The sequence below is a fragment of the Monodelphis domestica genome, chromosome 3 (genome assembly GCF_027887165.1).
Source record: "Monodelphis domestica isolate mMonDom1 chromosome 3, mMonDom1.pri, whole genome shotgun sequence".
Lineage (NCBI taxonomy): Eukaryota > Metazoa > Chordata > Mammalia > Didelphimorphia > Didelphidae > Monodelphis > Monodelphis domestica.
Genome location: NC_077229.1, coordinates 108,053,350 through 108,066,522, shown reverse-complemented (window position 1 = coordinate 108,066,522; position 13,173 = coordinate 108,053,350). Strand labels below are relative to the sequence as shown.

At 42.3% G+C, this 13,173-nt stretch overlaps 1 protein-coding gene across 4 annotated transcripts in view; it reads right to left on the bottom strand.

Annotated features, from left to right (window-relative positions):
• Positions 1-12,313, bottom strand: part of TSNARE1 (t-SNARE domain containing 1) — a 298,847-nt gene extending 286,534 nt beyond the window's left edge. For 3 of the 4 annotated variants that reach the window (XM_016431917.2, XM_056820748.1, XM_056820747.1), the window contains exon 1: positions 12,098-12,313. The gene's annotated coding sequence lies outside the window, so the exon portion shown is untranslated. The remainder of the gene's footprint in view (positions 1-12,097) is intronic. The other variant, XM_007488404.3, reaches the window with a different exon arrangement.
• Positions 12,314-13,173: the final 860 nt, after the last annotated feature.

Here is a 13,173-nt window from a genome sequence, read left to right as displayed (position 1 = left end):
GAGACTAGTCCTTGGACCCAGACTAATGGCTATGGTCACAAACTGATCCCTGTCACTGTTCATGTCTGAAAAGGTTCTCTCACAACCAGGTACTGGGGGTGGGGATTGAGAAAACCCTCAGTTACAGCCATAGTCAATCCAGGCTTCACAGAGAACAGGAGCAAGTGGCTGTCATCACTGCCTTATCTGAAGTTCCTAGTCAAACAAGTTTCAGCACTAGGGCCTACCACATCCCAGGGATTCTAAGGCCATGCATCTGATTCCTGGAAACTGGATTCCCATCTTCTCTTTCAGTAAGTGTTAGATGAAGTGTGGGGAAAATTATTTCTTTTTCAACTACTTTTTTTTATTCCCATAAATCAGTCTTTCCTTGTTCTCTGAGAAATGTACCAACATGTTAGCTCTAAGAAAAGGGACTGAGGGTAAAGGGCAGAGAAAGCTTTCAAAAACAAATTTTTCTAAGTCTTTTTAAAGTTTTCCTGTGGGTGAACTAGGTGGCAGAGTGAAGAGAGCTCCAGGTCTGGAGTCAGAATATCCTGGGTTCAAATCTGACCTCAGACACTTCCTAGCTGTGCAAATCACTTAACCCCATTTGCCTAGTCCTTGCCCTTCTGTCTTAGAATGCTTACTAAGACAGAGTGTAAGGGATTTAAAAAAAAAACCATTAATAAAGTCTTCTTGCTGTGCTCATGTCACCAAGAGAGTCTCTCCTCTTCACTCCAATATGATTTCTATCTCTGATTAAACTCCTACCAGGATTACAAGTTGCCATTATCCTAATACCTCAGGTCTTCAGTTTCTAGCCCTGGCTTTGCCGAAGATAACTTGTATGACTTTGAGTAAATAATTTCTTCCCTCCTCAGTCAAAATTCCAACCTCTGAAAATGAGAGGGTTGGTCTTGATTCCTGAGGAGGGCTCTTTGAATTCTGATCATCTATGACCATCAATGTTCTTAGCTATACAAGTGTACAGAGCAGTGAAGTCATGCAGCAGATAGAATGTTAGGCCTAGAGTATTTTTCTTTACCAAGAAAACTCCCAAAGGGATTATAATGAATCAGACATGACTAAAAAGACTAAACAATAAAATGCATACTACCATTGTGAATCTTTAAATTTCTCAGACTTGTGAATATTAAAAAATTCCCCATTGGGGAATTCTCCATTGGGACAATTCCCTATTAGGGGCCATTCCCCATCTAAAATGTGAGAACTCTACTTATATCAGACATGTGAAGACCTCTACTCCACCCATACTTAAGACTGCTTTAGGGGAGAAAACTCCTTGCTGAACAATGAAAAATACTTACACCCATACTTAAGCCATGCCTATTTTTAGAATTAATTACAAAGGGGTGCTAAGTACCTATAAAGGTCAGGCAACTTGTGAACTTAAAAGGAGCAAAGAGGAAAAAACTTACACAGAGATTCTAACCTACTCAGGTGTGGATTACTAAAAGGATTAATCTACTCAGGTGTGAATTCAGAATGGGCTGTCCTTTGGAAAACGTCTACTGTGATTGGTAGATGGAAGAATTTAGGGGAGGTAACATAGGAGAAACCCCTCTATATAAGAAAAAGGACAGACTGTTGAAAAAAAATCTCTTGAGATATACAGGCTCTTGAGAGACAATCTCTAAGGAGGTCTTTCAAGGGAGGCTGACTCTGGCTGGAAATCCCTCTGGGAAGACTCTGTCCCCCTGAATCCTCGCTTGAACAGATCTTATGGTGAGTGATTAGGACTGACTGATCTTTTTATTTAGGGCTTAGGCCTGGGTTGGCCAGGGCTGCCTGGGCTGGCCTATTCTTTTCTCATTTATTTCCTTTTGTTCTCTCTCTCTTTCTTTGATTCCTCATTGTATTATTAATTAAAAATCTCTATAAAACCCAGTTTACTTGGGTATATTCATAATTGGGAATATTTCCCTGGCGACCACCTTATATTTGATTTGAAACAAGACACTGTAGTGAAAACATATTTCCAGCGGTCAAATTTACTCACCCACTCTTATATCTATCACAATTTATATCTTCAACTATTTTAACTCACTACAGTTTATGACCTCAACCATTTTAACTCTTACAGTTTATGGCATCTCCCACTTTTAAATATTTACACCAGACAGTTAATTTTTCCATGAGTGTTTTTCCTCCCTGAGTAGACTGAGAACCCTTTGAAGCCAAAAGCTCTATCTCAATCTCCTTTGTAGCCCCCAGAGGGGGAGCACAGGACCTTGAAAACTCAACTTTACAGTGCATGGGAAGGCAGGTAAGATACTAGTACTGCTGATAGTGTAATCCTCATTTTATAGACAGGAAACGGAGATTCAGAAGTAAGGTAGCTTGATTACAATCACATGATTCACACCTAAGCTGGGATTCCAGCCTAAGATTTATGACTCCAAGTCCAACACTCCTTCTACTCTGCCATATTATCTCTCAAAAAGACTGGCTGGTTGCTTATACTAACAGAGCAATCTATTCCAATATAGCAAAATATGGGACTACTCTGGAAAATCTAGCTTTCATCTCAAACAAAAGTCCCTAAAAAAAGCCAATACATAGCCACAAAAGAGCAACCAGGATAGTAAGAAGTCTGAAAAATATGGCATGTGACATTTCATTTTCAGTCAACATGCTACAAATATTGATTATATTCCATTAAGTACAACTTCATCAGGCAACCTCCTCCAATGTCCCATTGGAGCATAGGGTTGATGCTAGGCCTTCCAGGGCCATGACAGTAGGCTATGAGCTCAGGACTCAAATATGGGCTTCACGATGGACTCCCTGTCTGTCACCCAAGATCAGCATGAGAAAACTAACTGAAATGACTGAACAACAAAAATATCTCGACACCAGGCATAAAACACAAATGAATTAGAATTCTTGCCCTGAAGGAGCTTTTTGTTGTTAGTCATGTGTAACTTTTCATGACCCCATTCAGGGCTTTCTTTACAAAGATACTGGAGTGATTCACCATTTCCTTATCCAGCTCATTTTATAGATGAAGAAACTGAAGCAAAAAAGGGTTAAGTGACTTGTCCAGGATTAAATAGCTATCTGTCTGAAGCCAGATTAGAATTTGGGAAGATGAATCTTCCTGACTCCAGGTCCAGCACTCTATCTACTACATCACCTAGCTACCCTTAAAATGATTTGTTGTTTAGACATTTTTCAGTCATGTCCAGCTCTTTGTGGCCCTGTTTGGAGTTTCCTTAGAAGAGATACTGCCAGGTCATCTTACAGATGAAAGAATTGTGGCAAACAGGGTTAAGCAACTTGCCCAAGATCATATAGCTAGGTCTTAGGACGAATTTGAATTCAGGTCTTCCTGACTCCAAGCCCAGCATTCTATCCACTGTGCTACTTAGCTGAAGGAGTTTACTAAAGGGAAAAAAGAAACAATGGCTACCCAGAGAAGTTAATATATCTTAAAAAGAGAGAAAGTATTGACAGTTAAGGGGCTTCCTGTAGGAGGTGGCCCCTGAGTCAAGTCTTCATATCATAAGCATTGTAAATATAAGTCCTGCATACTAACACTGGGAAAACTAGTTGAAGGGACTGGAGAAGGGTCTAGAAAGAACTCACAGGGGTTATAATCACTTTCTACAAAAAGCATAAGAGAAGAGAGAATTTAAAAGGGATTTGCCACAGGGAAGAGGGATTTGAAGCATGGGAGAAGAGGAAATTCATGAAGGCTCAATGGCTGGCCTTTCATTTCTAAGTCAAAGGGGAAGCACTCTGGGGGTGGCTGGAAAGGCACTTCCAAAGAAAAGGTTTGGAATAATGTCTGGAGTAGGGTAAAAAGTCTCAATGTAATGCTATTTGAGCTTTAGCTGAGGGAGGAAGGGGATGCTTAGCATGGAGAAGAATAGATTCAGGCGGCACATAATAACTATTTTCAACAATCTGAGGGAATACTAGACATACGAGACACTATTCTGTCCTGGTTTGCTCAAGAGTAGAGAACTGGAAGCAACAGCAAAAACTTAAAAGCAGATAGATTTGGGCTTAAGGAAAGAAAAATTATTCTAATAATGTGGAAATTTACCTCAAAGTCATCAAGCAAAAGCTGAATGAGCACTTGACATAGAGGTTGTAGATGGGATTTCTGTTTGAGCTGGATTAGATGGTTACTACTCAGATTCTGCTTAGCCTAAAAGGAAATGCCAGGAGGAGAAAGAAACCCTCCTACTGCAGCAACTGGGTCATTTGCTCTCAGCTGGGACCTGGCAAATTTAGGTGATTTGCTCTCAAATGGGCCCTCACTGTTGTACAAGAGAACTATTATTCTTCCTTGACTGTCTTACTCTGTTCAGCAGCTGTTCTGAGCCTTCTCTTTCTTTTCTCAGGCCCCTAAAGTCACCTCCCACCCACCTTTCTCTATCAAGCAGATGCCCCTAACTCCTTCTTTCCTGAGAAAAGAGAAAACAGACACTATGTACTCCTTTTGCTATACTTCAAAATCCATCTTCAACCATCATCTCCTCCACTTCTAGCTTTAAAGAAAAAAAATGGCTTTCTTTCCACAGTTTACCTATATTCTAGATCCTATCCTCTCTTATCTCCTCCAGGATTTTTCCCATAAAAAAATTATATATACATGCATATATATGTGTGAGTGCATGTGTCTGAGTATGTATAAATGTATGACTATATATTGTATATATGTACATATACAGATACACAGATTTTATATATATGTATATATGCCAAAAGAAATCTATATGCAACAACATATTTGTGCATAAAATTTTCATTCTACTGGCTGCCAACAAATATCTGCATGTCTGTTCAGGTGTACTCTCTATCCTTAAAAAAAAGTCTTCATTGGCCCCCACAGTCCCCTCAGACTATTACCCTCTATCTCTCCTTCCTTTCATTGCCAAACTCCTAGAAAGAAGCATTTCTACTTGTTAGCTCTCCTTCACTACCCACTCACTTTTCAGCTACTTGCAATCTGGCTTGCAGCCTCAACTACTCAACAAAAACTGCTCTCTCCAAAGTTAGCAACAGTCTCCTTACTAGTAAATATGGCAGCCTCTTCTCAATCTTAATTTCCTATAACCTTGCTATAGTTAGGGATATCTTGGGATCCCACTCTTCTTCTGGACACTTTCTCCTCCTTTGCCTTCCCTGGCATAGTTCTTGCCTGATTCTCCTATTCTTCTGACTACTCATCTCCTTCATTTGATCATCATCAATCTCCTGCCCTATTCATGTAAGTGTTTCCTAGATTTCAGTCCTGGGCTTTCTTCTTTTCTCTCTTTACATGAATTTTCTTGAATATCGCATCTGCTCCCATGGATTCAAGAATTATGTCCTCATGGATGATCCCAAACCAATCTATCTAGCCCAAAAATGTCTCTCTCTCTCTTCTCTCTCTATTCACCCATATCTTCTCCTGATGAGCCAAGTCACCCTCAAAAAGGCCAAAATGGTACCCATTATCTTCACACTGAAAAATCCAACACATCTTCTAATGCTTGTCTCTGAGGAGGGCACTCCTATTGTTTTAGTCATTCAAGTTCAAAGCTCTGAAGCCTCTCTCTCATGCTCCATATCCAATCAGTTACTAGATCTTGTCAATTCCACAACATCTCTCTCATCCATTCTATTCACTCCATTCATGGAACTACCACTCTCACTCAGGTCCTTTCAGTAGCCCCTTACTACCACTGTGGTAACTGCTTCCTAATTGGTATTCCTGCTTCCCATTTCTCTTCCTTCAACATTCAACTCTGTTACTTCCTGATGATTGTAGCTCAAATTTAAATGGCATTTTCAAAGTGTTTTAGAGACAGGTGCTATTATTATCTCTATTTTACAAATGAGAAGACTGAGGCACAGAGAAGTTAAGTGACTTGCCCCGGGTTACACAGCTATCAAACATCTGGGTCAGAAGTTGAAACCGGGTCTCGTGTCTCCAGGCCCAGCACTCTATCCACTGTACCTGAAGCTACCTCTGAAGCATTTGTTAGTGCTTTCCCCATCCTCAGGTTCCACCATACTACACTCAATAGTTTATGTCCTACCCCTTCCAGTAGAATGAAGAGTATTTGGAGGCAGAACAGTTTTACTTTGTCTTTGTGTCTGAAGCATGCAGCATGGCATTTGGAATACAACAGACACTATAGGCAGCTAGGTGGCACAGTGCCAAGTCTAAAAGTTCATTTCTCATCCCAAGCAAAAAAGTGGCACAAAGAGGGGGTATATTTGCCTCAAGTAGGGGCCTTGATGACCTTGAGGCATGTGGGGGGAAACAAGAGAGAAAATAAGCAAGGGGGAAAGTAAGGGAAGAAAGAGAAAGAAAAGAGGGAGGAGGAAGAAAGAGGAAAGAAAGAGAAAGCTGGAGAGAGGAGGAAGAATAAAGAAAAAGAGGAAGGGAGACAGAGAAAGAGTGAGTTGCAAACTGAAGTAGAATTCAATAGGTAGTCCATGGAGTAGGGAGCATTTCAGGTGCAAGAAGCAGTATGAAATAAAAATTAGGAACATGTGGGACCATGTAGAGGAGACTAAGTCCATATGTAAAGAGAGAAAGTCTGAAATAAGGCTAGAAACACCAGATTGAAGCCAAATTATAGAAAGTTCTAAACACCGGATTAGGGTGATCTGGGGCTAGAAAATCCCTCCAAGGTCAGTTACTCCAACATCCTTATATTCCAAATGAGGAAACTGAGTCCCATTGAGGAAAAGTGACTCACTAGGGCAGATAAGACTTGAACTCAGGAGCTCTGGAGTATATGCCCTCCTCCCAGCATCATAGGAGTTTTTGAAGTATTCTGACCAGAAGAGCAGCATAACAAGATCTCTGAAGAAAGAACAGGAGGGCAGTATTTGCAGGAAGTAAGGCCAAGGTGGTGTATTGTGTATAGTATATAGAATAGTGGGTCTAGGGTCAGGAAAACATCTTCCTGAGTTCAAATCTGACCTCAGACACTTCCTAACTGTGTGACAATGAGCAAGTCACTTAATCCTGTTGGCTTCAGTTGTCTCATCTGTGAAAAGAGCTAGAGAAGGAAATAGCAACAAACTCTAGTATCTTTGCCACAAAAACCTCAAATGGGGTCATGAGGAGTCAGAAAAGACTGAAATGACTGGACAACATGAATTAGGAAGGAATCAGAGGTTGGAAAATCCATCAGGAGGTTATTATTGCAACAGTCCAAGTGGATGGTTGGTAATGACATATTTATTGTGCTGGTAGCTATGTGAAGAGGGAGAGGTGCAGATAGGTGAGAGTGAGAAAGATCTGGGCAAGTCAATTAACCTCTATCTGACTCAGTTTCTTCAATAAAAAATGGTAATAATAATAATAGCATCTACCTTCTAAGGTAAGGTGAGGAGAGAATAAAACATATTAACAATGACAGAGGCCCACATTTCCATAGCACTTTAAGATTTTTATACAAAAATGCATTCCTTCCCCAGAACCCTATGACATACCAGGTTCAGTTATTTAATAGCTGAGTCCCAAATTGGTTTTCATTTGGTTTGGGTTAGTTTTAGTAATTTGGCCCTAAGTCCCTAAAACTAAAACTAATAAAGTCCTTTAAAAGGAACTCCACCTTACCTCAACTCATTCAGCTCCAGTGACGGCAGCTTGGCACACAATAGAGAGAGCTGGCATTAGAGTCAGGGTTGTTTGGGTTCCACTCCACCCCAGACCTGGGAAATTCACTTGAGAGTCTTCAAACAACTCTCAGCTACAAGAAGCAGAACAGTTGTCTTGGTAGAGGGTATTTCCTCAATGGGTTCTTTCTAAGTCAATGAAATCACAGGCCAGGCAGGATGAAAATCTAAAGTCCTTGAGTCCAGAAGAGGCTATGATCAAGGTCACTTGGGACTAGCAGCAATAGTTGAGACAAAAGAGATTTGTATCCCCAAAGACTTGAGCTTGTTAGACAACTCAGGTCTCTTAAGACATTTTTTCTTTCTTATTTAAATGCTTAATTTCTGTCTCATAAGTCCTATAAGACAGAAAGGCAAGGCCTAGGCATTTAGGGTTAATGAGTTGCCCAGAGTCATACAGCTAGGAAGAATCAGAGGCAAGATTTGAATTCAGTTTCTCCCAACTCCAGGCAAGACACTCTATCCATTGAGCCATCTAACTACCCCTCTAAGATATTTTTCTAAGGTTCCCTCCAATTCCATGTTCTAGGTGTCTAACAGACAAGCCAAGGGCAAGTGTGAATGAACAAAAAGAAAGATACCATTATGCCTTTTTGGGTTCCACCTTCCTGCCTAAGGCCCCAGGCAAGCCCAGGCCCAAACCTTCAAGAGATAAGGAGAAGGGCTGAGGCTTTGAGAGGCTACATCAAATATTGATGGAGGTAATGATTTCTGAAATAACATTCAGAAGAAACAAGTCACAACCCATGGCTCTCCCCCTCAGTCTTTCCTTGCTCATTAGCACCTTCACTGGCAAGTATACTGCAGGAGGGAAGGAGGTCAGATTCAGAGCACTAACTCCATCCAGCTCTTTCTCTGCAGTGCCTGCTCTGTGACTGCACCCAAGTTTGCAGAGGGAGGAGGAAACAAAAGGATGTGCAGGGATTTAATTTGGGACTGGCCAGGCCCAGCCCTATGGCCATGGAGTCTTCTCTGATCCCTTCAATTAAAGGTAAATTCTTTCACTTCAAACTTTCCTAGGATGAATTCTTTATCTGTATCTTTCCTTTTAATGCCAATCACATTCTGATTAAATGTCTGATTTTGGGGGGGCTAGATCCCTTCATGTGGAATGTAAATTTCTTACAGGAAAGAACTATCTTTTGTCATCATGGTGTCTCTCTCAGAGCTTGGAAATGTGTTTTCTTGAAGGTATCCAAGTCATTCCTTTACGATGGTAGGAAGAACACTGGATTTTGAGTCAAAAAAATCTAGGTTTAAATCCCCAGCTATGCTATTTATTTCCTGTGTGATCTTGGACAAAACACATAACTTCTCTAGTCTCAGCTCCTCATCAATAAAATGCAGGTATTGTATAAGCATCCCTTCAAACTCAAAATGAGTGAACCCAAGATCATTCAATATACATTTATTAGGTACCTTCTGTGAAAAACAACTTTGTTGAACCTGTGGGAGAAAGTTGAAATAAGATGCAGTATATCCATGGATAGAGATCACAATTTAGTAGAAGGATAGGATTCAGAAACACTGATAACCATAACACTCTGTAAGCACAAGACACTAGAGAGCTGCTAGCAGAGTTTTATGAGAGACCCCAGGGAAATGGTCCTTACCAAGAAGTGAATCTGGGAAGGCTTCCAGGAGGAAGCTGTGTCCTACACATATTAGATGCTGAACACTTACTGAATCAGCAGAAATTAAGCTCAGTCCCCAAGGAAGAAACAAATACCCAGGGAAACAAAAAACTGATTCAATACTGAGAAAAGGAAAGAAGAAAAAAAAAAGAAAGCATTCCCACCTCCATTACTGGTGACCCAAGGAAACCCTTCCCTTCTTCCCAAGGCCCATCTTAGCTACTCCATAAAGCTCTCTCTGGTTTCATGAGGAAAGGATTCCTTTTTCCTTTGAGCCCATTACAGCTCTGTGAATGTCCATTTTTTATGGTGCTACATTCTATTATGGTTATTTATATTTGTGTCTTATCCTTGCTACTAGACCATAAGCTCCATAAGGGAAGGAGCTGATCCTCAAGTCATCTGTCTCCCCAGGAAAGGCATACAGTAGAGGCTTAATTCTTATTGGTGAAAAGGATTATCCATACTTTAGAGCACAGCTCAGATACTCTCTCCACAAAAAGGATTCTAAATTTAAAACTAGCAGAAACCTGAGAGATCCTTAGAGTCAACCTTTTCACTTTATAGATCATGATGTGGAGCCCAGAGAAGTTAAGCTCAATGTCAACCAGGTAGTAAGGAACAGATTCAGGATCTGAATTTGGTCAATAACTCCAAACACAGTCCTCTTGGGACCACCTCTAAAAACAGAAATAATTATCATTTATAAAATATTTTTAAGGTTTGCAAAGCGCTTTACCTGAGTTATCTCATTTGATCTTCATAAGAACACTATAAGGTAGAGTTATTATTATGCTCATTTTACAAATGAGCAATTTGAGGCAGAAGGATTGAAAGTGAGTCTGCCCAATGTCACAGGACTATTAAGTTCATGAGACAGAATCTATACTCAGGATTTCCTGACTTTAGGTGTAGCCCTCAATCCACTGGGCCACCTTCTTACCCGAAGCTATATGAAATCTACCCTATTCTGGCTGCCCCCTGGAAATCTTACTGTAACAAAGGCCACAGGTACCCAAACCTCAATAGAATCAAGTTATTTCAAAACTTAGTCAAGGCATGATTATTTCAAGGAACATTGAATATAAACTTTCCATATAACTACAAAAAAGAGTCCACCCGAGTCCAACATACTTGCCAATGTAGATAATTTGATATTCATTCCTACCCCCATCAGCTACCAGAAACTTCTTTTCTCATCTTAATCCTCTTCCACCTTTCTTTAAGTTTAAATTCTACCTGGAAATCTGCCGCAGTCATCCCAATTGAAAATAGCCTTTTTTTCCCCCCATCTAAGAAACCTACAATCTTTGTTTCATTTTTTAGTATTTGCTAGAACGATTTCTTGCTATTCCACAAACTAGATACTCCCATGTCTTGGCTCTGGGCATTTTCTCTGGCTCTCTCTCACATCTGGAATGTTCTCTATGCCTATAGTCTTCCCCAGCTTCCTTTAAGTCCCAATTAAAATCCTATCTTTGACAAGAAACCTGTCCCAAACTCTCTTAAGTCTAGTGCCTTCCCTCTGTTAATCATTTCCCATTTATCCTACATATAACTTGTTTGTACCTATCTGTGTGTTGCTCCCCCATTTGACTGGAAACTCCTTGAGAGCAGGGTTGGTCTGTCTTTTGCCTTTTTTTGAATACAGGGTACTTAGCATAGTGCCTGGAACATACTAAAAACTCAATAAATGTTTATTTAAAAAATTTTTTTAAACCTTTACCTTTCATCTTACAAGCAATACTGTATATTGGTTCCAAGGCATCAAGAGTGGTAAGGGCAAGGAAATGGGGTTCAAATGACTTGCTCAGGTTCTTCACACAGGTAGGAAGTGTCTGAGGCTAGAATAAATGTCTGACAAAGGATCCCATTTCTTATAGCATTTTAAGGACACACATGACTTCATAATTTTCAGATCCGGCCCCTCCTTTCCATTTCCACAAATACCACCCAAATCCAGGCTTTCATTGCCTTGTCCTTTAACTAATGGAAGAATACCTTAACAGGCAGTATGCCAGTATTACTTAATACTGAATTTGGGAACCTGAAGGTCTCGCTTCGAGTCCCATTTCTGCCAGGTTTTAACTTGAGCAAATCACTTGTCCACTTTGAGTCTGTCTTCCTATTTATAATTTAGGAAGGGCAGAATGCGGGTGGGGCTAGAAATCAGTGAATCTCAATCCAAGTCACCTGGCTCCTGCCAGATTATATCCCCATCCAAACTCAGATCAAATTCCTCCCAGGAACTGTGCGCGCACAAGATAGTTAACAGTTTAAATAACTTGGCCTATCCAAAGTCCGGTCTCAGACGGCCTGGCCAACCATCCCCTAAAAAACCAATCCCGGGCTCCTCTCCCCGCCCCCACTCTGCAATAGCCAGCTTCAGCCCCTCCCCCAGGAGGGTGAACCCACCCACCAGCCTCCCATCTCCTAGGTAGCGGGGGAGGGGCCCGCACGGAGCGCTCCTTGGACCCCGCAGGGCTGTTTCGGCTCCCCTAAAGCTCGACCCCAGAAGCTACGAAAACGCGTGCCCGGCGCTCAGTCTCACAAACCCTGGGTCCTGCGCGTGCACGCGCCCACCCCTCCCCTTAATTCCCCATATCTCCCCGGCCCTGCCCGCTAGGGAGACCGCGCGCAGCCCCGCCCCGCCCCGCCCCACACCTCGCAGTCAGGGGCCTGAGACAATAGGGGGCGCGCGAGAGGACTGGGGTGGGAAGGGGGAGGCGGGGACGCGTGCGAGCCTGGAGAGCGTCGGCGGAGGGGGGTACACTGGGGGGAGCGGGTTAGGTAAGGAAGGGAGGGCTCCCGGCGCGCGCGCGCCTCACCTGCGACTGGTTGGCTCGGGAGCACGCACTGAGCAGTTAACGGAGAAGGGGCGGGGGTTGGGAAGGGGAGGGGAAAAAGGAAGATTTGGGTGGGGAAGATCGAACACCCAAACATCACGTGACCTTCCCTCTCCTCTCGCGCTGCACCCCCCACCCCCCTTCCCGGTCCTTCCAGCCGGTAACTTGGGAGGAGAGTGGGGGCGGTGTGGGGAACTCCGCTCCTCCCCCCCCTTCCAGTGGCTTCCCCGCGAGTCCTACTGACCAATCGCGAGCTGGGACTACAACTCCCAGGATAGCCTGCGCAAAAGACCGGAAATAGGGGGGCCCTCAAACCAGGGATTCCCCACCTCCATGCAAGGTTGTAGGATGGTAGGACCCTCCTGGTTCGGAGCAAAAGATACCATGGCAACAGGGAGAACCCATTTGGATGGTCATGGGAAGGAGAATGTCGTTTTCCTGAATCTGCAGCAGGACCGTCCTACTGTAGTCTCTCACTTCCCTTGCTGGCAAATTGACATATGAAGTGTTAACTCTAAGATACCATCCTAAACTCTGTCCCTGGTGTCAGTTCATTTCAGCAGACACTTATTAAAAGTCTCGCATAGGCAAGGCAAGCAAACCATCCTTGGCCTCAGAGAGCTTATAGTCAAGAGTTGGGAGGTTGAGTACTTGTCAACACAATGGGAAAGGGGGAAAGACTGTGCAAATGCAGAAGGGCTCTATAGTAGCTACCATTTATTAACATACTTTAACTTGACCAAGATCACACAACTGGTAAGGATCTGGATCAGAATTTGAACTCAAGTTCAGCACTATCTACTGCACCAACCAAGCTACAGATAGAATGCCACTTTGTGGGAACACTGAGTAAACTAATTGGACTGGAAACTAGAATGTATGAAGGAGAGTATGTGAAATAAATTTGGAATGTTAAGTTAGAACAATATTCTGGAAGCCTTTCAGTGCCAAGGTGAGAAATTTTGCTGTAGCTTCTGATTTTCATTCTAAAGGCTATAGGGAGCCCCTGAAGATTTTTCAACAACAAAGTGACTAGATCATTTATGTGTTAGGGGTAA